The 26,993-nt window shown below is 35.9% G+C and overlaps 1 long non-coding RNA gene across 1 annotated transcript in view; it reads right to left on the bottom strand.

Annotated features, from left to right (window-relative positions):
- LOC123460855 overlaps positions 1 to 26,993 on the bottom strand; it is a 514,919-nt gene that overhangs the window by 270,818 nt on the left and 217,108 nt on the right. The window contains exon 4 of the long non-coding RNA XR_006637250.1: positions 14,657 to 14,688. This is a non-coding gene — a long non-coding RNA (uncharacterized LOC123460855). The remainder of the gene's footprint in view (positions 1 to 14,656; positions 14,689 to 26,993) is intronic.

Here is a 26,993-nt window from a genome sequence, read left to right as displayed (position 1 = left end):
GTGCAAATCTCAAATGCTATTATGCTAAGAAAAGCTATTTTAATATTTTACTAAAATATTGATTAAAACCCATATATACTACTTTTTTATGTACAAAATATTAAAAATGTATGAGAGCTTTTGTGTAAAATTTATAGTTTGTAATTAAAGCAGGGATTACAAATGATGTCTGTATTCCTTAGTTATGTTCATTCTTTATGTTTTATAATAGTTACTATTTGTGAAACAAAAATGTGATTTAATGATCTGTTGAGTGACAGTGTTTTCATTCATCCTCATTATCTGTAGTACTCTATTATTAACAACATCTGGCAGGAATTGGTATGAGTAATCTGAAATAGCAAATTTTGCTTATGTTTTAGTTCTCAAGATCTCAACTAGAGTCCACTTCCCAATTGAATCTTTCTTCTTTCTAGTTTTGGCATAACTTATTCACATCACTGGTGATTAAAATGCCTGCTTTAAATGCATTCTTATCTTAAGGACAATATTTGTTCAATTTTTAATTAGGTTTATATCCTTCTTATACACATAATTTTTGCAGGTTCCTGAAGTTGTTACCTAAAGCTAGGTTTACTCTATACCTCTTGTGTTATCCTTTATATCACTTATGCAAATAGTGAAATATTCAATTAACAAGCTCCATCACTTTGTTAACACGCATATTTTAAAGAATAACATTGCCCCTTCTTTTGGAGGAAAAATAAATTTAAGTGGCATGCAGAAATTCAAACACCAAACTAGCTGATGTCTGCATGTTAATTTAAAAAAAAAAACAAGCCCCATAAGGAAATATGAAAATAAAACATAGTAAACTCACATACTTTAAATGTTGTCTTTGCCCATGAGCATGTTAGTATATGGTTCAGTTATACAAAACACATATAAAATCGATCGAACTTTCTTTTTTTTCTCAAGTAAAGCTGGTGAATTGATACTCAACCCAGAACAATAGTCGTCTTGTCCCTTTTTATGTTAAAAAAAAAAAAAAAAGAGATTGTGCTAAATATCAGGCATCTAGAGTAGGAAGGGAGGCTGGCAATGCATGTATCTTTTGAACAATTTGTGAGAGGAGAACAATGTGTATGCAGAGGGAAGTTTTCAAGTACTTATCCATCACACCTGAGCTCTGGGTTCTACTCCCAGCACAGCCCAAAACAAATTCTGTCAGCACCATTATGGTGGTTCTATAGTGTCAACCAAGTGGTTTACAATTCAACTCTTACTACCAACTTAGTTAATAATGTTAATATAGAGTAATACTGATCATACTAACATAGACATTAATTTAAGATCATCTACTTCTTAGGATTGTTAAAACCGAGACAGCTGAAGAAAAAAAAACGTGATCTTTTATTGATATGAATATTTGTACCCAAGAATTTCTATCTAAAAAAACAGAAACTGCAAATTAATTTCCTTTGACTCATTTGTTTTTATTAACCTCATGGACTAAAATAGTCAATTGTGCAATAAAAACAAAGCTATCAGTACTTGGTTCATATGGACTCTGACGTGTGGACACATTAGAAGACTCAATATGCCATTTACCTATTTTCTTACCTTTCTGGTCATAATCTATACTTTAGTGTGGAGTTTTCTATGTACACTTTAGCAGAGTTTATACTATACTTTAGTTTGGAATGTTTTTGATAACATTTTTTCATAGATATTTTGGAGGGGTTATCAAGAATTTGCAATAAGGTCACATATGAAAGACATGCTAATGTAGCTGGAAATGTTTCTGTAGAACAAATGAGGCTATTATTAATTCTATTCCTATGCCAGGAAGCAGGGTTCAAAATGAAAGAGTGATCACCTAGCAGTTATACTGGTTTTAAACTATTTTAATACATTAGTGTTTGGATCTAAATCTTATTTGGACTACATATCCCATATATTTACATAGTGCAGTATTTACTTCAATTTCTTGTAGTTTGTATCAAATTTCTACTTTTATTTTTCTGCTTTTATGTTTTGAAAGTTCAAACAGTAACACCAACATCAACTGAAACATCTTCCTATTACTGCAAACTTACTAGGCATCTGTGGTGATGGAATGGCCTAATACTTCCAATAATTTTTACCATGATCATTTTCTTAAAGAAGCAGCTGAGATATTGCTTTGTTACTCCCCCCCCATCAAGTTAATATAATAGAAAATAATCCAAAAGTGAGAGTATCAGCAGAAGTAATCTATGTTATAAGAGTGAGGCTCTGGGGAATGGTATCATTGTCCTTGAAAATGAGCAGATGACACCAAACTTCCTCCTGCCACTGCACACACAGTGAGACGGTGTACTCCATGAACAAGGAAGCCAGGCTCACCAGATGTGAGATAAGCCAGCTCTTTGCACCTGACTTTCCAGTATAAGGAACCATAAGGACTAAATTTCTGCTTAAAAGCCATGCAGTTTATAATATTCTATTTTAGTAGCTCAAGTGACCAGCATAGTTATTAAGAGCTGTTGTTTGCCTGTGGTGATACACACAATTGTTCTCCAGGCTCAAATTCAACATGATTTGGTTAGCTCTTAACTTTTTTTTTTTTTTTTTTTTTTTTTTTTGGTTTTTTGAGGTAGGGTCTCACTCTGGTCCAGGCTGACCTGGAATTAACTCTGTCATCTCAGGATAGCCTTGAACTCATGGCAATCCTCCTACCTCTGCCTCCCAAGTACTGGGATTAAAGGCATGTGCCACCACGCCCGGCTAGCTCTTAACTTTTATCATGACTACTATGAAGAGTTTTGGACTTTGTAACTGGAGTTAATGCATCAATCCCTTTCTACCTTCATTACTGTTCACCTGTTCTCATTCAATTTAAGATGGAGCATCCTCGGATTTCCATTCAATGTTTGTGTGAAGATATGGCAGTGTGCTGGCTTTGTGTAACTGGGTGTTTGATTCCTAAAAGTTACTCTTAGGATGCATGGCATTTCAGTAGAACTAAATACATCCTCATGAATGGGTAATGCTCACCAGTATTCACTTCTATGACTTTTTCAACACAAACTGAAGCTTGGCACTCACTTGGACAAGAAGGAATTCCTCTTCTTCTTTCAGCCCAAGTAATCACTGTTTGTGTTTCTTTATGCATTTGACTTTCCTAAGTATGTCATATAGTTAGAATACTCAAATATCCCTCCCCTTATTTCTTGCTTTTTTGACTTAGCATGATGTCCACAGGGATCATATGCAGTAGTATACATTAGGATTTCATTCTTTGATAAGGCCAGATTGTGTTCCAGTATATATATTTCTCACATTTTGCTCTGAAAAGAATATTTTGGTTGTTTCTTCCTTTAAGCTTTTTGTAATTAATGCTGTTATGAACATAAGTGTACAAGTATCTTGCCTTCAATTCTTTAAATTCTGGTCAAATGTCATTATCTTGATTCAAGAAGATACAGAAATGACATCTTCTAGGTACAGAATTCAATAAGTCATTCATCACTTTATATAAGCAAGTTTGAAATCCATCATTCAATAAGTAAATCTAATAACTGTGTTAATTATTGTGTCCCAGATTGCTTATAACTTTCTTGCCACTATCCTTTTCAGACCAGCTCAGTTTCTAGATGCTATCATAATAGAAATTACTTTCACTATAAAACAAGTTCTGATTCTAACTCATAAATTCACATTTGGGTGTTATATGCTTCTTTGAAGTTCATTAGCAATACTTGATGAGTTCAAAAATTGGTACACTTCAGAAAAAGCTTAAAAACTAAGGCTAAAAATGAGAAATAACTACTCATATAAACAAGGTGAGTAGACATGGGAAACTATTAATTTTTTTAAAACTTTTTCTTTCATCTAATCTCACTCCTAAAAACTCCCCATTTTGATGTAAAGTTGATGGATATGACACATTTCTCACATTTTATTAATTTATCATGACTAAAGAAAAATATAGCATATAATTGATGTCAAAATATTTACAGCATAATGATCACACTGCAAAATTCAAACACATACAATACAAGTTGTTTGGAAAATAACAGATATTTTCATGGCCCTTTTTCCCCATAGTATGCTTAAAACATTATAAAACTTATCCAGACTCTTGAGTTTTTAGGTCCACATGGTTTATATGTGCTGTGGCATGGTGTAAACTTGATGTTGAACTTGACCTATTTCCTTTAAAATCTGGGCTTGGTTCCAGGTAATGCAAAAGGGAAAAAGTAAATAATCCCAACATTTCTTTAATATAATTCTTTATGTTTCCCACACTCAACTAAATTTTATTTCAGAATCATTTGCTTTCTTTTTATTTACTTTGTCCTCCAGTGAAACCTCAAGATAACACCTTTCATGAAGCCATATATTAAGTTTCTTTTGTGGTAATGTGAAAACTCTCCAGGGAAGGAAACTTTCAAGTGTGTACATTTATATGTGTTGACAAATTTACTCCATGACACGTATTGGTGGTGCTGACATTTATTGGCCCCTAACTGCTACATATTTTACTAAAATCTTCACATATGTAGTTTTCCTATAGAAAATTGACAATGGCATTCTTAATCTATAAATAAGGATATTTCATATGGTTCACCTGAGACATTTTAAGTAGCTTACATCTTATATGAACCTGAAATAGTTCTATGAATATATGCAAATATACATATACACATGTACATGTGCACACATGCACATATAAATGTATATGTAGATACATATAAATACATTTAAGGTTGCTTACACAGTAAGAAGTAAATCAAAAAGTCATAGTGTTACTCCACAACCCGCTGAATAAAGTACTCTGTTACATTGTAAGACAATACACAGTGAAGTCCTTCTGGACCTCTTCCCTTTGAAAATCTACACAATACCTGTAGATACTCAAATATGGCTGCTCAGGAACAGTCTCATTGCATCACTTAAGATATGTGAGACATGCAGATTTTCAGCCTCTCCTCCAGGCATACTGATTTTGAATCTGCATTTCACAAGAACACACATTATACTGCTTCATATGCACCATAAATTTTGAGGACTGATCTGTTTTGTGACTTAATTTTTGAGCCTATGGAAAAACATCTAGAATTTAAACAAAAACAGAAAATTATTGAATAAATAATAAAAATGAAACCCTATTGTGTTCAATGAAAATTAATATTTGTAAGTTTATTCTTCATAAAACAAATCTTAGAGATACGCGAATGAATCCTCCACCCTACCTTTTCCTCCACACATATGTCGTTAAGTTTTTTGAGATTTCGTCTCCATGAGATAAATGGTGTCTTCTATTTGCTATTTTATTCTAAGCCATATGCCTTTCTTTTCAGTCCCAGACTTTGAAAGACTCCACTCTGACACAATGACAAGGATTATATATTGCCACTAGGTGGCAGTAACAGCAATTTAATAATACAACGCAAGTGCCAGCTTTCCACAGGCAAAATGACCCTTTGTGGATGAGGTAGATTTCATATATGGAGCAGTAACTCAGGGACAAACTATGAAACACTTTTTTTATTGAGATCTATCTTTAAATTTGGGCTGAACACTTTTCAAGATAACAAACTGTCTTATTTGCACATTTCTTACTCCTATGAGACTCAGCTTATGAATATTTTTCACTGTATAGAATTTGAAAATGGAAAGATATTTGCTGTTACAATTAGATATTTTGTAAGCATAACTGTCTTTCACTTTCTCGTTTCAGGCTGTAAGATTTCTAATTGTGCATATGTGAGACCATAGATAAATAATTTCTAAATGCAAATATTCAAGATTTTCATGAAAAATCATGTTGAGTTGATACATTCATCAGTTGTCCTCTTCATAAATATTTTAGGAAATCCTACCCTATAGAAGCTAAGCAATAATAGGAGAAAGAGCTTATAGCCAAATAATGGTAGGATTTCATTACATAAAAATGAAATTCAGAGAAATTCTATTGACATTCTATTTAGTGTTTAAATATGGCTTTTGCATGTAGAATGTTTTCCTACAAATACTTAACATTTTTTTCAAGGAATTGAGATAAAGCTTTTCTATCAAATTGTAATTTCCATTGAGGTTATAATTACATAATCTTATTTAAGTTTTGATGTTTCAAGGGACTAGAAACATATTAATGTGGATCAGAATTGTCATATTGTGATATATAGCAATCTCAAATTTATTAAAGTCAAAAGGTGTGTCAGGAGAGGTGGTTCAGTGGGTAAAAGTGCTTGCTTCACAAATATGAGGACCTGAGTTCAAGCACTCTCTAGCACCTATATTAAAAGTCAGGCATGGCCACCTATGCCTACAACTCTAACACTGAGTGGGGGAGGGGATACAAGACAGAAGGATCACTGGGGCTCCCTGGTCAGCCAGTCTCAACAAAAACACAAGGTGTGGGATGGGGGGTTCCAGGTACTGTTGGAAACTGTCTCAGGGAAATAGGATGTAGGATGGAAGAACTATTAAAAAGGGCACCTGGCATCTTTCTTGGCTTCCAAAGAGGAAACATGCATCTGTAAGTATGTGCCTACACTACAATGCACACACATATGCCACACATACTACACATGCACATCAAGAAAGCCCACAAACCAGTGTTGCACCGTCCATTCTATAATTATGGTGAAGTGAATTTTAAGTAATATGTATTTAAAAGGAAAATTTCCTCACTGGATAATGCAAATTTAAGAACATTTAAAACTCATTATTTAATATGGCACTTTATCTGTACTAATATTTATCCATTTGGCTTTATGTTATAGGAGACTTACTTTAAAAATATGAGTCAACATTTGAAACACTAACTAAAATGAACACTATTCATTACTCTTCCACTCTAAAGAAACATGCAAAAAAAAAGAGCCTAATGAAAAAAATGTCACACCCATAATTAAAAAACAAAAACAAATCATTACACCAATCTTGTTTTAAGTAGTCTTCAGGAAACTGAAGGAGCCATGAATTTATTAAAAGAGTAAGTCACATGAGAACTATTTTTCAAATTTTTGATGCCATTTAATTCTAGACTAACATTCATTGTACTATTTAAAAATTTAATATGCCTCACTTCACTGGTAAAGCAGGAAACAAAGTCTATATGTAAAGTGTACATATGATGTTACACATGGTGGTGAACATGTTTGTGCAATCTATATCATTACACTAATTATGAACATATATATATATGGCTGTATATAGTACTTATATCTATGTATAAGTGTGTGTGTGTGTGTGTGTGTGTGCATGTGTGTGTGTGTAATTTTTCAGATAGAAATAAGGTAGTTAACTGTTTTTTAAGAGTTAGATTTTAATTGTAAATATGAAACTGTTTTGAAACAAATAAAGCATGAGTTGTTTGCATAGTCCTCTTAACTGTATGTATTATAGTGCTCCCTGTATGCCATATTTCATTTGAGCAAGAAAAAGAGGGTTAAATTCAGACAATATCTGAAGGTGCTCTCATTTTCTGTAAGGGAATGTTTTAGGATTTTGATAATGACAATGATAGTAATGAGGAAGAGAAAGAGAGTAAGAGTTAACATTCCCATAGAGCTCACTATATGCAATATTGAATTTGAAGTTGTACACACTACTTAATTTTGTCTTAAATGAATTAGAAATTTTGCCATATGGCATTGATTTCATTCTGCTTAAAAGCACCAACTGTCCACAAGTCCATCATTCTCATGAAGGATTGCAATAATTCCTTCCTCTCAGGCTGGTGGTTCTTTTCATTTATTAGTGCTTGCGTACAAACCTGAAGGAACCAGGTTCAACTCCCCAATACCCACATAAGCCAGATGCAAAAGGTCACTCATCCATGTTGAGTTCACTTGCAGTGGCTGGAGGTTCCTATGTACCCATTCTCTCTATCAAATAAGAATATATATATATATATATATATATATATATATATATATATATGCAATACTGAATTATAAATTATATATTGAATATTAAAAAGTGTATGTATGTATAGATACATGTATATGTATGTATATATACATATATATGTGTATATATATACACATATATATGTATATATATATGTATATATATATTCATACATACATGCATATACTTTTTAAGCCACAAATGGCTTCCTGCTTGACTTAGCAAAGATTTGGTATTATTACTGTGGCCCCAAACACCTAACACAGCTTTACTCTGTCCAGCCAGTCCCTCTTATATCACACTTTCCTCTGATGTGTTCATTCATTCAAGATCAGGGCATAGCAGCATATTTTTCCTCTACTTTGAGGAATATTCTCAGGAACCAGCATATTAAAAAGAAAAAAAAAATCTTCCTAAACTTTAAATAGGGGATATACACCATAGCCTCTATCCATCTTTATTTTTCTTCACATTACTCAACCTACCATCAATATGTGTTGGATATGTTATTTACTATCTGCCTTTCACCACTTGTCCCTGGCACCTCCATTTGCTGGCTGGGGCTTGTGTTCTCTACTACAACCTCGACAACCTTAACCTTTAGAAAAATGATGTTTGATAAATATTAATTGTGTAAATAGTGATTTCCCTTGTTAACTTTGCCTTTTTGCTTAATTAAAGCCAAATCCACCTATTTCACCTTTCTCACATTGAATTTAGGCTTGGTGCTAACTACATGATAAACACACAGAGTACAAACACATGCAACACACACAGAGACATCTAAAACTCAATGTGAGGGCTGGAGAGATGGCTTAGTGGTTAAGCGCTTGCCTGTGAAGCCTAAGCACACCAGTTTGAGGCTCGATTCCCCAGGTCCCACATTAGCCAGAAGCATAAGGGGGCACATGAGTCTGGAGTTCGTTTGCAGTGGCTGGAGGCCCTGGCGCGCCCATTATCTCTCTTTCTCTGATTCTTTCTCTTTCTGTCTGTAGCTCTCAAATAAATAAATAAAAATAAATAAAAAAGAACTTAAACCTCAATGTGAACGCTTCTCAAACACAGACTAGCTTTGCTACTGTTTTAGAATTTAAATTCTTTGAGAGATCTTTTACCTCATGCATAACTTTAGTAAATATTTTTATCTATGTGCAAGGAAAGAGAGAGAGCAAGAGAGAGAAGATGGGCATACCAGGGACCTCCCGCTGCTGCAAATGAACCTCTGATGCATACCCCACTCTTTAGATGGCTTACATGTGTGCTGGGGAATAGAATCCACGTTGTTAGGCTTTCCAGACAAGCACTTTAACCACTGAGCATCTTTCTAGCCCCACAATTTTTAAAGGCAAAACAAATGCATCTGTCTGTATGGTACGTACAGTATATAGATGAAATATATAAATATAGGGTAAACATCAATGCAGCATAAGTACAATATGCAGTTTATTCATATAATGTATGAATACTTTAATATTATATATCTGTGTAATAACTGTACACTGTTTTCATATGACTTATAATTCTTTTTATTTATTTATTTATTTATTTATTTATTTATTTATTTATTTATTTGAGAGCGACAGACACAGAGAGAAAGACAGATAGAGGGAGAGAGAGAATGGGCGCGCCAGGGCTTCCAGCCTCTGCAAACAAACTCCAGACGCGTGTGCCCCCTTGTGCATCTGGCTAACGGGGGACCTGGGGAACCGAGCCTTGAACCGGGGTCCTTAGGCTTCACAGGCAAGCGCTTAACCGCTAAGCCATCTCTCCAGCCCTATAATTCTTTTTAAAAGTATTTATTTATGTATATGAGAGAGACAGAGAGAATTGGAACCCAAGGCCTCCTGCCACTGTAGACAGACTTCAGACACATGTTCCACTTTGTGCATCTGTCCCTACATTTGTACTGGGAAATCAAATCCAGGCCATCAGGTTTTGCAAACAAGCACATTCAACCAGTGAACTATCTCTTTAGCCCATTACTTATAATTCTAAGCAGAATTTCTGGTAATGTTGTCATTAAGCAATATTGTTCATAATTTTACTATGTTTATTTTCCTCCTGCTCTTATCATTATAGGTACATGGTCAAGAGAGAATCTTGATAAGTCATTTTGATAAACCACTGATGTCTGATAAGCCATTGCTTGGAGATTATGAAGCCTATTCCCTAACTCATGCTTTCTACTGAAACACATGATTGTCTCATACTATTTCTTCACACTAAGCATAGTGTCTCATGAATGCAACCACTACACCATAGCAAAGGTGCAGGCATCCAATAGTAGTCATCGGAGAAGCTTTGAAGATGGAAGACACTAGATCTCACACAAGGAAGTAAGCAAACATTGTTTTCCAGATGACAATTTACTTCACACACCTTCATTTTCTACTTTACTACAGACATCAGGTATCTCCTTGTGGCTACTCTGTGTGGAATTGAAATATCCCTGAGGTATACAGTTCATGGCAACCCTGGTACCTGTACTGCATGACAGAAGGACAAGGAGAAGGACACACATAACTATTATGGAGTTAATGTTTGTTTAATAATTTTTAAAAGGTAATGAAGTTGGTGCATATATCTTAACTTGAAAAGATATCTTTTAAAAACAAAGTTCAGTGGTTGTGGCAATTTTTTTATAAAAGCAGTTCACATGAGTAAAAGCACAAATTTTCAGGAAAAAAAAGAAAAAACAGGCTATATGGATGGGTATCATTAAATCTATTTTTTTTTTTTTTGATTTTTCAAAGGAGGGTCTCCCTCTAGCCCAGGATGACCTGGAATTCATTATGTACTCTCAAGGTGGCCTCGAACTCAAGGAGATCCTCCTACCCTGCCTGCCAAGTGCTGTTTTTAAAGGCATGTGCCACCACGCCCTGCTAAGTATCTGTAAATCTTGATCATGGAGAAGTTCATGGTAGTAAGGGGACAGGACTCCAACCACGTTGCTATGAGCTGTCTCAGTGTGAAGGATGAGCAGATGAGGACCTAATTTGTGCTTTTGTCCTTTATGTCTCTTTTGAGTTTTACCAAGGGTTATTTTTTAAATTATATATCATTAAAATTAAATACTTAAAATATTTACATACTTATTTACTGACATATTCTTATATAATTCACTTAACTGTTTTCTAAAGTATATCTTCTATAATACAGTTTTACATATCTATAAAATTCTTAATGGCATGTCAGTGTAGCTGATTTCATCTATGTAGGTACATGTACACACACACATGTGTGTTGTACTCAGCTTCGTGTTGTTTGGAAGAACTTCTAAACCAGGAACAGTTTAGGGGAGGAAGTGATTTATTTGAAGCTTATAAGTCCAAGGGATGTTCCATAACAGAGAAAGCTGGCTCGCTTTACACAGAGCCAAGCAGAGAGAAAACCACCACAGGCCAGCCCCACAAACAAGCTCAAAAGGACAACAAAACAGCAGAGATCCAGGCAGAGCTCATGCCCTCTGCATAATTTTAGGCTGAAAATCAGCTCTGCCCCATTCACAACTTAGAGTTGGACCACTGGATCCTCTCACAGTGACACCTCCTCCAGCCATGTAACTGGAAACCCAAACTACCAGCTTTAATAAAGCATATGAATATATTGGGGGACATACATTCAAACTACTACAGTGTACATGGCATATATATGTGTGTGTATGTGTGTATGTGTATGTATATAGGTATATATATATATTCACTTATTGCTTTTTGATATAAGAATATTTGTTTTTTCTTTTATACCTTGATGCCATCCTTAAGATGCTATCATTAAGCGAATCAACTGTCTAGGCAATAACCATCATTAATAAAAACTATTAGCATTTCATATATGGATGCAAATTCATTTCATTAACCAACTTTCTATACAATAATGGATTAATTATTTAGCACAAAATTTAATGAGCAAAAAGTATAATATATTCACCATTTAAGAGTTTCTTTACAGACAAGCATACAATATGCAAAGCCAATAGATTACCCACAGAATGGGAGAAAATATTTGTGGGTTATTCAACTGATAGAGGCCTAATCTCCAGAATCTACAAAGAACTCAAATATCTAAACAGTAAGAAGTCAAACACCCCACTCACAAAATGGGGCAAAGAGCTGAACAGGCAGTTCACAGAGGAAGAAACACAAATGGCAAACACACACTTAAGAAAATGTTCATCATCCCTAATCATCAGAGAAATGCAAATTAAAACAACTATGAGATTCCACCTTACCCCAATAAGGATAGCAAACATCAAACAATCAAACAAAAATAAATGCTGATGAGGATGTGGAGGAGTAGGAACACTCATCTACTGTTGGTGGGAATGTAGGATGGTACAACCACTTTGGAAAGCATTATGGAGACTCCTGAAAAAGCTGATTATAGAGTTACCAACAGACCCAGTTATTCCCTTACTAGGTATCTAGCCTAAAACCTTCAAACCACAGGTCAGAGAGATTTGCTCAACCATGTTTGTAGCAGCTCAATTCGTAATAGCTAAGAGCTGGAATCAATCCAGATGTCCATCACTAGAAGAATGGATAATTAAGATATGGTATATCTGCACAATGGAATTCTACACAGCAGTAAGAAAAAATGACACAAAGAAACTTGAGGAAAAATGGGTGAACCTGGAACAGATCATCCTCATTCACCTTACCCAATCACAGAAAAAAATCGCCACATAGTCTCACTTATCTACATCACCTAACCTGAATCTACCCAAGATACCTTACATACCCAGCAAGCATCTCGTGGACTAGACGCTAGGATGGATGGGGAGGGCGGGGAGGGCATAGAGGGGTTGGGAAACACTAATCTAGACCCAAATGGCAATGGTACCATAAAATTCTACTTCCTAAATGGCAGACCAAATGGTTGAACCCTTACCAGACCCTTATAGGAAACACCTGAATCACAAGACACTGGAGAGGATAGGATCAATCTAACCTAAACCTTCTATACCTTCCCTCCCTCCTTCTTCCTCTCTCTTTATCCTCCCTAACTCTTGTATATTAGTTATATTCTTCCTCATTTTCTTAGTGGGCACTGACCTGTGACTCCCAGTACCAGCATAGGGCTATCATCCACAATAAGCTTTTGATCAGAGAAACCTACAAGATTTCCTAAAAGAATGATAGATTTCTGTCAGAGTACTTGATGACCCACCAAAGGTTAGTGGTAAGACCCTATTGCTGAAGACAGCATATGCAGCTGACATGTAAAATGGAACAGCATGGCTGGAAGCCAGGAGAGAGTCAGTCCCCAGTCAGTCAGTGTATCTAGTGCCAGAAGGTGCTACATGGGCGACTGGGGGAAATGACCAATATCTGTCCAAGAAACTCATGGGCTAACCTACTTAGCAACAAATAACCTGTTGTGATGCCCACACAAGTGCAATAGTGGCACACAGCCATGGTGGGGAACCAACTGCTCTTGATTTGGCTAACTGATGCCCTCAGTGGTACTGGACCCATAGCTGGAGCTGGGAAACAAGTCAGAACCATATCCAAACATAAGCCCACTCTCCATTATCAAGCTACCATCAATCATGGGCTACAAGAGGGCCTATACCTATTAAACTCTCTATTAAAAAAGTAAGGGTTATCTCATTTGTCCTGGTGCTAACTTACTCTCCATTGGAGAATCTGCTTCTCTTTTCAGATAGATGCAGATCATAAGGAGAGAGCCACCCCATCATACCTCAAAAGGGCCCGGCTGAAACTAAGGAAAATTAGCAAAACAAGCAAGGGTGCTGTTCTCCTGATGAACCAGATACCAGCACAAGGGGGAAGGAGACCAACACAGAGAAAAATCAACTCCTACCAAATCAGAGAGCCAGAGGCTCAGAGGCTCCCAACACCTCATCACTGAAGCAGACCAAAAATGAACCCAACATGGCTCAGGGAAATTTTATGGAAGAGGGGTCAGAAAGAATGTCAGAGCCACATGTTGGGTCAGGATATACAGAGACATTTATCCTACCCATAACTGTGGGCTAACTCCACAAGGCATGACCCATATACCTCAACAAGGAGGGGCTAATGGGAGGGGGTAGGTCATGGATGAGCCTAATAATCGTACCAAACTGCCTGTATTTGCTGAATAGAAAACTAATAAAAAATTAATAAATTTTTAAAAGTGGGAAAAAATATTAAAAAATAAATATAAATTTAATGTATACATATATTATATATATAGACACAGCCATGTGTAAGTTATATTTTAGTACTTATATATAAGTATATATAATCATATCTGAAGAAAAGGTAGAACTGCTTTAATTATTTGTGGTATGTGATAACAATATTAACTGTGATGGTTTGGGAAAACTAATGAAAATGTATAAAATTTAGACATCTAACTTTAAGGCTATAAAGGTTGTTATAATAACTATTTCATTTGCTTTAATAAATAGATCTTCTCATTAGCAATGAGTAAATGAAGCATAAATACTGTTATTTTCAAGACATTAGAAAGAAAGTATATATGCCAAGGTTATTATAATGTCAATTATTTAGAAAGCATTTGTGCCAAAAGAAAAATAAAATGCCTTTCAGAGAAAGAAAGAATATTAAATTAAACAGCAATTACTTTTGTTAACTTTTTTCAAAAAGGACATCAGTGCATGTTGCCAAATCTAAAAAATTATTAAGTCAAAGTTTGTTACAAGCACTTTGGCATATCTACATATATTTTATTCTGTATACTAGTAGATAAAATTACAATGGTGGAAAATCACCAAATATTAGCCTATTGTTATATTGTAACATTAATATCACAAAATTTTCAAATAAGTAAGACTTACTGTTATTTTGAGGTTGTTCTTTTATCAATAACCTGAAAGGAAATGAAATAAATCAATGTTTTCAGCCTAACAAATTTCATGGTCTAATATTGTGGTGGTTTGATTCAGGTGTCCCCCATAAACTTAGGTATTCTGAATGCTAGGTTCCTAGCTGATGGAGATTTGGGAATTAATGCCTCCTGGAGGGAGTGTCTTGTTGGGGGCAGGCTTAAGGGCTTTCTAGCCAGTTTCCCCATGCCAGTGTTTGGCACACCCTTCTGTTGCTGTGTTCCACCTTAAGTTGGCCAGGGGGTGATGTCCACCCTCTGTTCATGCCATCGTTTTTCCCTGCCATCGTGGAGCTTCCCCTCGAGCCTGTAAGCCAAATAAACCTCTTTTTCCCAGAAGCTGCTCTTGGTTGGGTGATTTCTACCAGCAATGCGAACCGGACTGCAACAGTAAAGTGGTACCGAGGAGTGGGGTTGCTGCTAGACACCTGACTATGTGGCTTCGGCCTTTTGGAGCTAATTTTCAAGAGGAATATGGGAGGATTTGAAACCTTCGCCTAAGAGATGCTTTGCAGTGCTGTAAGTACAGCTTGATGGACTAATCTGGTCAGAGCTGAAAGACCTGAAGGCAGTAAGAACTATGGACTGTGAGGTTTGGCTTATGAGGATGAGAAAGAGCTTTGCTTGGACTGGGCTAGCAGTTTGTGTGAGAAGCTTGCTCACTATGCCCATGTCCTGAGAAGTTGTGCAGGGTTACTTTGCGTAGAAATGAACTGGTGTGAGCAGAGGGATATGGCACAGAAAGAAAAATCTTTGGGTGAACTGCTGCCCGTTCAGCTGCAACTGAGAGATTACAACCTTTGAGACTGGGCTAGCTGACCTGCGCTGGGGCAACAGGAAGAATGTCAGCTCTTTTGAAGGGGTCTGGGTGCTCAATGAGTGTCCTGTTCTTCAAAGTCTGCTTTATTCCCCCCTGGATTAACAAATGGGCACCCTACCTGGTATTGTGGAGTATAAGAAATGCTGGAAAGAGGGTCATTGAGTTTGCAACACGGTCTTGTGTTTTGGAAATGGCCATGGGCAGTGTGAAGCGGGTTTGCTGGTTGCCTGCATAGAGACCCCATGGGGCCATGAAAATGAACCGTGGCTTGCAGTGGAGACCCAGTGGAGATGCCGGGACCATGAGATGGCTGCGGAGGAGCTGCTGGCCCCGATGAAGTTTTCCAGGACTGTGAGTAGCCTAGCTGGAGGGGCAGAATTGGAATGCCAGAGACTTGTTGCTGGTTAGAATTATCGGACTTGAAGATTTGTCACTGGTTTGAGTTGCTGGACTTGAAGCTACAGAGTTTGATGTTTGCCCTGGTTGTTTTAAATCTTGTATTGGTTGAATGTTTCTTTGCTATGCCCAATGCCATCTTTTGCAGTGTGAATATTTATTCTGTGCCATTATGGGTTTTTTGAGGTTATATTTTGGTATTATGGCTCAGTTAAAAGATCTTGAACTATGGGGATATATGAACATCATTGGAATTGATAAAAACTATGGGAATTTTTAAAGTCAGACTGAAAGCATTGTATTTTACATCATGTATGGATATCAGTTTATGGGGGCCAGGGGCGGAATGTGGTGGTTTGATTCAGGTGTCCCCCATAAACTTAGGTATTCTGAATGCTAGGTTCCCAGCTGATGGAGATTTGGGAATTAATGCCTCCTGGAGGGAGTGTCTTGTTGGGGGCGGGCTTAAGGGCTTTCTAGCCAGTTTCCCCATGCCAGTGTTTGGCACACCCTCCTGTTGCTGTGTTCCACCTTAAGTTGGCCAGGGGGTGATGTCCACCCTCTGTTCATGCCATCGTTTTTCCCTGCCATCGTGGAGCTTCCCCTCGAGCCTGTAAGCCAAATAAACCTCTTTTTCCCAGAAGCTGCTCTTGGTTGGGTGATTTCTACCAGCAATGCGAACCGGACTGCAACAAATATCCAAATTTTTCACTTCACATTTATTGTCAAAATAGGATATTAAAAGTATGTCATCTTTATTAAAATAAGACACTTAATCATTTAAATAGATTACTTAGCATCTATCAGATGAAACTTTCTCCCCTATAGTAAAAATAATCATCATTTTGGGTTTCTTAAAATATATTTAACAATGATATAAATAAAATTATTTACTAGGAATATTGAATTGATGTCATTGAATATCTGCTTCAAATTTGAAAATATGTAACTCCTAAACATCAAAATTTATGTGTGAAAATGAATTAAAATATTAAAACAAGTTCAACTACAGTGAAGTTTCTATGAATTCAAATGATAATTTTGTTACTACTGCTAATATTGTTTGCAAAATATAAAAAATATTTTACAAAGAAACATTTACCTATGGGTAAACATACAGAATACCACAAATCAACATACTGAATATCTATAACTGTATCAATACTTTTATCCAATCATAGTAACTATTAGTGAGATGCTACCTTTCAAATGTAAAGTTTCATACATTAAGCTAATGTCTTAGGATGTAACAATTAATGCACTATTTTAAATTCATTAGAAAGTAATTTTTAAAACTTTAAAAAATTATTTAGGAAGGAGAGAAAATGGGCATGACAAGGCCTCCAGGCACTCAGATGAACTCCGGATGCATGTGCCACCTTGTGCATCTGGCTTACATGGGTCCTGAGGAATCAAACTGAAGTGTTTTGGTTTTGCAGGTAAATGCCTTAAATGCTAATCCATCACTCCGGCCCAAAATAAGTAATTTTTTACAATTTATTTACAGTTCATTTCTTGCCAATCTTATCTGCTGTCATATCACCCAAACATTATTTACCCATAACAGTAACAAAAAGAATTTGAAATGAGGAGGAGGTTTTGGAGAACATATGCTTACTGTTGATGTTTTGCAAATCATATTCCAACTCTGTTACAAGCTACAAATACTAACAAAATGATTGATGGGCTAGTCCAGTTTTCCTAACAGCAGAATATTAATGTAGGCAGTAGAAAGAATGTTTTTTTCTCTGTTGACCTAGTTCATTCTAGTTGGCAAAATATTTGGAAACTAAAATATTAAGTAAGGCTAGTCTTTAGAGCATGAAATACAGAGAGAGGAAAGCAGAATTGAAAAATTGTAACTCTGTTTCAAGGTTTTCATTTTAAGCTGATACAGATTGGTGTTTAAAAATCCTACACAGTATATGCTTAAATTATATATACACACATATATATATATTTATATGTTTATATTTAGAACAAATAGTTCTTGATCTATTTAATATGAAGCTATGTAAATATTGAGGACAAAATCAATCTTACAGTTAGCAGTCAAGGTCTTGAACAGCTATACTTGTTAAATAAAATATTATCACCTTTTGGTTAGTTTCATTTTTTTATCCCTAAGGTAACATAGTAGAAAAATAAACAGAAATCCTGAATTGTTTCTTAGTGACTATAATTTACTTTAAGATGTTTCAACATGTAGGCCTCTAGTACATGAGCTATCTTTACATGTAGAAGAATGTTTGTTAAATTCCAAAGAAACCTGAGCAGTAATTCACTTTATGCTAGTTCTGATTTTTTATTCCCTTATAATTAGATTACACTCTAGGACAACTGTGGAAAATGCTTTTATTATTCGGAAACTGCTCTGTAAAAGTGGACATGGGAGCCTGATGATTGAAAAATGGTGGGCGTATGTGTATAACTTTTCACTGAGGAAACAAATGATTCAGGAGACAGAAACTCTGGGCAATCATTTCCTGATCTGTGTGAGGCGAGCATGATAATCACTATACTATGGAAACTGCCCTTCATTTCCTAATCTATGATCAAAGTGTCAAAAAAGACAGATTCAGAATCAGCATGTGTCTCAAATGTTCAAAGTGATACCCTAGCACTAGAATCTGTTACACCTGTTACCCACCCTTCCTTTGGAAAGAGGACCCTTCACTGTTAACTACGAAAACACTCATCTCATTCCTTCTGTTGTACATCCCATGAAGTACAAAACCAAGGCCTAGGAGAACCAAAAACAGAGGCTACCTCCAGATTACAACAAGATATTTCTTTTTGTGTGTGATTATTGAAAAACACTTGCAGCAGTTGGCCTGGAACTTACCTTTCAGGATATTCTATTTTATTACTTTATTTTGTCCACACTACCTACCAGTGAAACTGTAATGACAAGTAAATCCTGCCCATCAGTTATCATCAATGACGTTGTAGTTTAATGTGCATTGTCCCCCGTAGGCTCATCTGTTTGTGGTTAAACCTCCTACTTCATCCCTAGCTTGTAGAGCCTTGGGGAGGAGGGAGCTTGCTGGAGGAGTATGTCATTTGGGGTTAGCCTTGAGATTTTGTATTCTAGACTAGTTTGCCAGTATTAGCTCAGTTTACTCTCTCTACCCCTTTCCTGCTGCTGTGGATATGGGATACCTAGCTAGCTGCTCTGCCATGCTTTCATCTCCATGATGAAGCTTCTCAAAACTATAAGCCAAGGGCTGGAGAGATGGCTTAGCGGTTAAGCGCTTGCCTGTGAAGCCTAAGGACCCCGGTTTGAGGCTCGGTTCCCCAGGTCCCATGTTAGCCAGATGCACAAGGGGGCGCACGCATCTGGAGTTCGTTTGCAGAGGCTGGAAGCCCTGGCGCGCCCATTCTCTCTTTCTCCCTCTATCTGTCTTTCTGTGTCTGTCGCTCTCAAATAAATAAAAAATAAAATTAAAAAAAAAAACTATAAGCCAAAATAAAACCCTGTTTCCATGGTTACCTCTTGTTGGGTGTTTGCAGCAGCAGAGAGAAGGTTGCTGGTGCAAATACTAAAACTATGGTCAAAAATCCCTAGTGTGTCAAAGGAGACAAACAACTTATTTAAAGCCTATTTAATAGTAGACCACTCAGGGTCAGGTATTTAGTTTTGTTGAAGAACAGAAATGACTGTTCTGGATCCTTTTGAGTATGATGCACAATTAACAGGTTTAAAAGTACAAGGAAATATTTCTCCCTTAAACTAAATGCCCATCATTGGTTGGCATGGAAATCCCACTAATCATTGTGACTCAGCAAATGGGTAACAGGGTATTTTCCATGTCAAATATGGAATATGGTGCAAGAATCAAGGGATACCAGCAGTTAATGTCCTGGCTTCCAGCACACTGTTTGGCCTCAATGACTTTTTAGTCAAAATAACAAGAGGTCTAAATAATGCAGCCCATTTATATCATATACCCAGAATATAAGGAATCAGAAATATCAAATGTTTAACCATAGTTATTCAGTTTTCACAATTTAAAATGAGCTTTTTTTCTATTTTAAGCAGTGTATTTAGGTAGTTGTATATCCTGAAATTAAATGTTTCTTTAAAAAAAAAGAAAAGCATAATAATTACATTTGATTTTATTATTTAATGTTTCAAAATCAGTATGATTAAAATTATGTTCACACCAATCTAAACAATCCACAACAAGAACAGGACAATTTGAATACATAAACTATAAAAGAAAATCATTTAAATTCTTCTTCAATGGGAGGTCCTCACAAAAGGAAAGGAAGGTATTACACTTTGTATGTAAATACTGTGACACAAATGGCCAAGCTAATGACAATGAGCTGTTTACATTATGAGTTACAATGTGGAAGCATGAGTCTGGGCTAGTACATTGTTTTCCATATCTAGTATTTGAGTGCAGATAGTTACATTATAAAATCTACCAATTTAATTCTGATGCAGACAGTCCCTGGGTGCTGGGGCCATGTTTTAAGGAGTGATGCTAGCTAGCGCTAGTTAGTTTCAAAAACTTCTAACTATGAAACTAATTGAAGAGGTCAAATACAAGTTTAGCCAACTTACTAGAAACTCTACCTAAATACTGAAGCTGTATTATTTTAAATGCTTAAGGGAGTCAAGAGTGGTAGCCAATGCCTGGCATCTCAGAATCAGAAGACTGAGATACGAGGATGTTGAAAATTCAAAACTAGCCTGGACTACATAATGTGTTTGAGGCCAGCCTGAGCTACATCACAAGACCTTGTCTCAGAATAAGCAAATAAAATAGAAGGTAACACAGGAACATCTAACTTAGCAGACTCCAGATCCAATGGCAATGCAGTAACATTGCCTCCCTGTTCTAAATGATGACATTCAACTAATGGTATAGAATCAGCTTTATTTAAATCTTGGAGGAGAGAGAGATTCTATTTGTTCTCTTTTCAGATAGATCCTGAATGTCAGTCATATGTCCAACTTCCTTCTCAGCATCTCTACTGGAACAGACCTAACAGCGCTCTACAAACAACCCCAACTTAACCCAGGTCAAGGAAGGAGAAGGAGAAGGAGGAATGAAGGATGATGGGTTAATTTATAAAATCAGATTCATGATACTTGTTACCCAAACTTTGTATCCTGAAGTCATTTCTTTTTTCATCAGTGAGAATTATTTCTTCATTTCCTTAATTAGGATCACAACCCCAGAAACCAGAGATTCATATCTGTTTAGTTGAGAAATGTTTTCTTTCCATATTCATTCTACAGTTTGACCAGTTGCTAACAAAGCCTTGTTATTAAATAATAAATAGTTTAACATTATGAAAAGAAGGAAGGGAAGAAGGATGGGGAGAGAGGTGTGAAGGAATCAATAAAGGAAGGAAGGGAAGAAAGGAGGGAGGGAAAGGAAGGAAGGGAGGGAGGCAGGAAGGAAAGAAGGAAGATAAAGAGAAGAAAGTTCCAGTCCACAGTTTTTGCAGATTTCCATGCTGTAACCACTAATTCTGTGGCTAACTGTGACATAATGGAATGGTGTTGGAGGATATGCCCAGTAGGTTCTAGGAGGTAGGAGGAGGGGGTTCCCTCATAACACTGTCTCTCTTTCCTTTCCTCCTACTCAGCTGATATCCACTCCATCACCATGATCCAACATCCAGGTGACAGGTGTGATGGTACCACTCCTGGGCAGAGCTCCCCATGTTAACCTGAAGTTCAATGCGTTTATGAAGGTGCCTAGATGCTCACACTCTGACTCTTTGATCTCACTTGGAACCTTCACCTGGCTCACTGCTCTGGAGCCACCCTGGCATCTTCTCTTGTGTTTGAATATGCCAAGCCTGATTTACCTTGGGTGCTTTATAATTCCAGACCCCCTGCTGTTTTAAAATATTTTATTTATTTATAATTATTTATTTAAGAGAGAGGGGGAGAGAGAGAGAATGGGTGCACTAGGGCCTCCAGCTACTGAAAATTAACTCCAGACACACTTGTGCATCTGGCTTATGTAGGTACTGGGGGATCAAACCTGGGTTCTTAGGTTTCATGGACAAGCACCTTAAAAACTACACCATCTCTCCAGCCCTAACTCTTTTTCTTTAGCTTGGTGCTTTAATTCCTCCTGGCCTTTGAATAGATAGTACTTAACTGTGGAATCCTTTCCTAAATATGTGGCCTGAAAAAGCACTAGAACCTTTCACACCCTAATCCTTCCACTTGTTTTATTTTTCTTTATAGCAAACTTTGCCACCTGACATTTATACACATGAATGGATAGTTATCAATATTTATTATTAGCTTGTTCCTTAAGGGCATGCCTAGAAACTCAGTTACATCACAAGTTTCCATGGCAGTGTCTATTCCATAATGTAGTAATAAAATCTTATTGATTAAAGAGATATAGTATATACAAGAAAATAAAAAAGAAAGTAATTCCAGGTAATGAAAAGTGTCAATGAAACAAATGAAAGAGGGTGAGTAATCCTGTAATAAGGAGAGAGTGGCTGGAAGGTAGTAGGTATCTCGCAATGTGATCTTTAAACTAAGGTCAGAGTGACAGTATAATTAGTATAGTCTGACACAAAGAAAAAAACTCATAGTATACAAAGCTATAACCCTGTGGATGATTTTAGGCCCTTAAAAAAATAGCCATAAATACAAATCAATTGTTAGATACATTGTCCAAAAGTTTGCACTAAGTTACACCTCGTTTAATTGATAGGTAAACAGGCAGAGGGCAGGTTCCTTCCAATCTCTGCTTTGAAGAGGTATAAGATAGCATCTTGAAGAATTCAAAAAGGTATTTGTACATAAACTTAAATGCTACTTACAAATTTACTGACTGCATTTACCTCTTTGAAAACAGAGAGTATGAGTTTGTCATTCTGATTAGGAAGAAGGAGGAGGAGAAAGAGAGGAAGAACATAAATTTCCTAAAGGTGAAAGTGTCTTTGAGGGCTAATGAGTGAATGAGACTGAACAGCCAAATGTCCTCAGATAGCCTACTAAATTGTGTCCACCTAGGTATGTGGTCTCAGAGGACAAAACTGGCTAAAGGTTACCTAGAGGTCACCAGTCTACTCTAAGAACTCAGACCCTCTAGACAGTTGATTTACATTCATATTCCATAGGCTAGAATTAAGGTTGTATATGAATGCAGGGCAGGAAAAGCATCAGCAGTATAAACTTCCACAACTCCTTCATGCACTGCCCCTGCTACAATTAAGCACAGCCAGAATTCAAGGCCAAAAGGGTGCAGCTACAGTGATAGTGTCTACCTGGGTCTCATGTCACTTGAGACCAGCCAACACTTGTGCCCCAAACACTACATAAAGACCACAGCAGAGAAGTCATCACTAGCTCTTTCTGTGACATCTTCCCTCTTCGTTCTTCATCTATTTCTGTTAAGTGTAGTCTTCTCTGAAGAAGTCTTGCAAACCCCTCAAGTCACTTTTTCCTTTCTTATTTTAGAATTGTTCTCATCCTTTCTGGTATGATAACGAACTGGGAGGTCGTTAAACATCCCATTTCCTCAAACTAAATAAAGTATCCAAGAGAAGGAACGCTCTTTCCATATCTTCTTCAGCTTTGGGTGCCTTTGGCAGAGAAACTGCCATGTAGTGGAGAACTAGTAAATATTTGTGGAACGAAGTGTGATGTACTTGAAGAAAACAAATGAAAACCTATGATTTTTTTTTTTATCTTATAGTAAGAAGGGAGAAGGAAGAGACATGGGGAGTGTGGAATATAGTATAAGCCAATGAAACAAATTAGATGAGGAGCAGAGAAAAATAAAGCAAATGGAGGACTCAGTCACGTCAGTAGCAGCTAGTACCAACCGTCACGCATGGCTGCGCCACCGATGCCTGTTGAGTGAATAAGTAAATGCATGAACAAAAGCAGGGTAAGAGAAAATAAAGAACTAGTATCATGCCCTTACATCTTAGTTCATCACCTTAAGCAAAGTGGACATACTGGATTAGAAATTAAATCAGATATTTAAATAATAAGAGCTTAAAAACATCTGGCGGCTTTACCCTACTTTTAAAAATATTATTATTTGCGCATATGAGTATGGAATGGGGCATGCCAGAGTCTCTTAAAATTGAAAAATAGTGGTTGGCCCCACTTTTTTGTTTTTGAATTACATGGATGCTAGGATCTGGGGCAGTAGACTTTGCAAATAAGTTTCTTTAACCACTGAGCAATCTCCCCAGCTCCACTTTGTACATTCTTTTCTGATAAAACCACTTTCCACATTAATTTAATGCAAACACAGAACAGTTGTCCAAGCAGACAGAGATATGGTGATTCAGTTTGGTACAGGCTCAAAAGAGTGAAGTCTCTCTTGTTAATATCAGAATTAGGGGCAAAATTAAAACATGTACCAAGGTCCTCAAACTCTTTGACATTCTTTCTGTGAACCATAGGCCAGTAGCATTGTCATCTCTAGTAGTTCTGTTAAAAATGCAAAATCTCAGACACCACTCAAACTTGAAAGATTTTGAGTATCAACAATATTCCTACATTAATGTACTTTCTTATTCCTTCTCAGTATTGGGGATTCTCTCACTGAGCTATATCTCTAGCTGAAAAGTTACCTGCTTAGCTGACATGAAACTAGATATAAATATTTCTGTATATATATATATATATATATCATGTCATACACACATATACAATAAACAAATATAGCAAGAGGAACCATCATATAGAAATGCTATCTTTATTTAATAATGTAATAAATAACATTCCAATCTTATAGAAATGTAATTAATAGAGTATAATAGTGTTATCAATAGCACTAAGTTTTATCAAATGATACTATGATTTATGTTAAATATATGATAGTATATTTGAATTAGAAAAAAACATAGTTTAAGGATATGAATATTGTTCTTATTGAGAAAGATATTTAGAAAATTGAGTCTCTTTTAAGGTAAAATTGAAAAGTGTGATAGGAATTAAGAAGTTGCATTCAATCATTTCTCTGGGGGGAAAAGAATTCCAAGGGAACATAAAAAAGATAGAAATCATAATATTTGGCTTCCTTCTATAAAAACAAAGTATAGCAAGATGCTTATTGTAACACATAATAACATTAGGAGTCTGCATCTACACATACACAATAGCTAAATGGACTGGATTTCATTTCAATGAACATATGAAGGTTGTATAATACAAAATAAGAAAAATATCTTTTTAATAACATGTCATAATAAATCATAATTTCTGGATGCCATCAGCAACATGGATCCTAGACATATTTTCTTTTTTTCTAATATTATTTTTACTTATTTGCAAGGAGAGAGAAAAAGACAGTGAGAGAATAGTCATATCAGGGTCTCTAGTCATTGCAAACAAACTCCAGATGCATGTGCCTCTTTGTGCATCTAACTTATGTGGGTACCAGGGAATCAAACATAGGTACTTAGGTTTCATAGGTAATCAGCTTTATATCCCCCTAAATATACTTTGAACAACCACACACAGTCTTAATTCCTCAGATAAAATGATGAAGGGGAAGAGGTAAGGTCATTATCCTTCAGGCAGGAGAGATTATGCTCTTATTTTGCAGTTTTTAGAGTTCAAAGCATTTTTCAAATGGGCCTGAAAGTTCAGAGTTTATTTTATTACTCAATTACTACAGCTTTGCTGTGAAAGATGTCTGCATAGAGCTTAACATTTCTTTCCTGTGTAATGAAATGTATCCTGAAGGAAAGAAAATCTGCATTTAAATGTAAGAAATAAACGCAAAGTGTCTCAACGAAAAGTGAAATACAAAAGAAAGAACAATTGAACAAGCTCCACAGAAAGAAAGTCCAATCCTATAGGTAAATTTTAAGAAAAAAAAAAAACACAAAACCATTTTGTGTTATGAAAAGGAGTTCTTTAAAAAATCTAAAGATATAATTTTTCTATGTAAATTGAATCATAACAGTACTTATAAATTTGCTACACACAAAAATAAAGTGTGTTCATTAAATGCTTGACAACAAAAAAAAAAAAAAACCCTTAAAATTCTTTCAAGTGTCATTATTGTATACAGATGTTTGCAAGGTTGGGAAATACTATTTGAGCGAAAAAGGTGTTTAAAATTTTATGATATACAGAAATAGTTTTCAAGTTCTAAAATTATGAATGTATTTCCAGTGTAGGGGATATAACAGAAAGTAAACCCTTTTATAAGTTTATATTGGCTATAGAGTTTTCAGTCTAGTATGTTTTCATAGTTTTATGCTCAACTGACTTTTTTAATCTGTGACAAATCTTACCCAATATGTATTCAATCACAATTTTCATCCATGTGCACATACACAATACCATATAAGCTGAATGCCTGTGAGAGTTTGCAGTGTGCTTGGAATTGATATTTGTCTTTTGATAAATGTGTCCTGTGAGAATTTATTTCATACAATGTGTTTTCTTGTGTTCATGAATATAATTCCCAGCTAGTTTATATGATTTATCTTTCACACACTCTTTACTTAAGACCACATTAGAGATCATACTCTGGCCATCCTGAAGGTCCTACCTGTCATTATGCTTGCAATCATGGATCACTCTTTGATGGAGAAACAACTATTCAGAGCTAAGAATAGAACCCAGAAAGTTCTGAAATTAGTCTTACATAGTTGTGGGAATTCATATTATCAATGCTTATATTTAATTTTGAGTTGGAAGAGATATATTAAGTTTACTGATCTCTCATGATAGGAGCACTTGTGAAATGTATTTGTTACACCTTAACTGTGACCTCCCTAAAAGTAAAGGTATTAGTGATGCTTTAATTCCAAGTGAATGCTATATGCTTAAACAACAATATAAACTTATCTTAATTAACTAAATATGTGGGGCTAGTAAACGTAAGTACATAGTGTTGAGGGAATATGTGTTTGAAATTAGAAACATAATAAAAATTATCCCATGTATTATGACAAAGTAGATCTCCAGAGACCATTCATGACACATCACCATAGAACTCATTGTTTCAGATGATAAAGTCCAAGTCCATTACTGACCCTAAGTGCTTTATTATCAGCCAAATTTATATGTTTATAATGCACCCACATTTAGAGATATTACATGTGA

This window comes from Jaculus jaculus, chromosome 5 (assembly GCF_020740685.1).
Source record: "Jaculus jaculus isolate mJacJac1 chromosome 5, mJacJac1.mat.Y.cur, whole genome shotgun sequence".
Taxonomy (NCBI): Eukaryota; Metazoa; Chordata; class Mammalia; order Rodentia; family Dipodidae; genus Jaculus; species Jaculus jaculus.
This window is presented reverse-complemented; position numbering and strand designations above follow the sequence as displayed.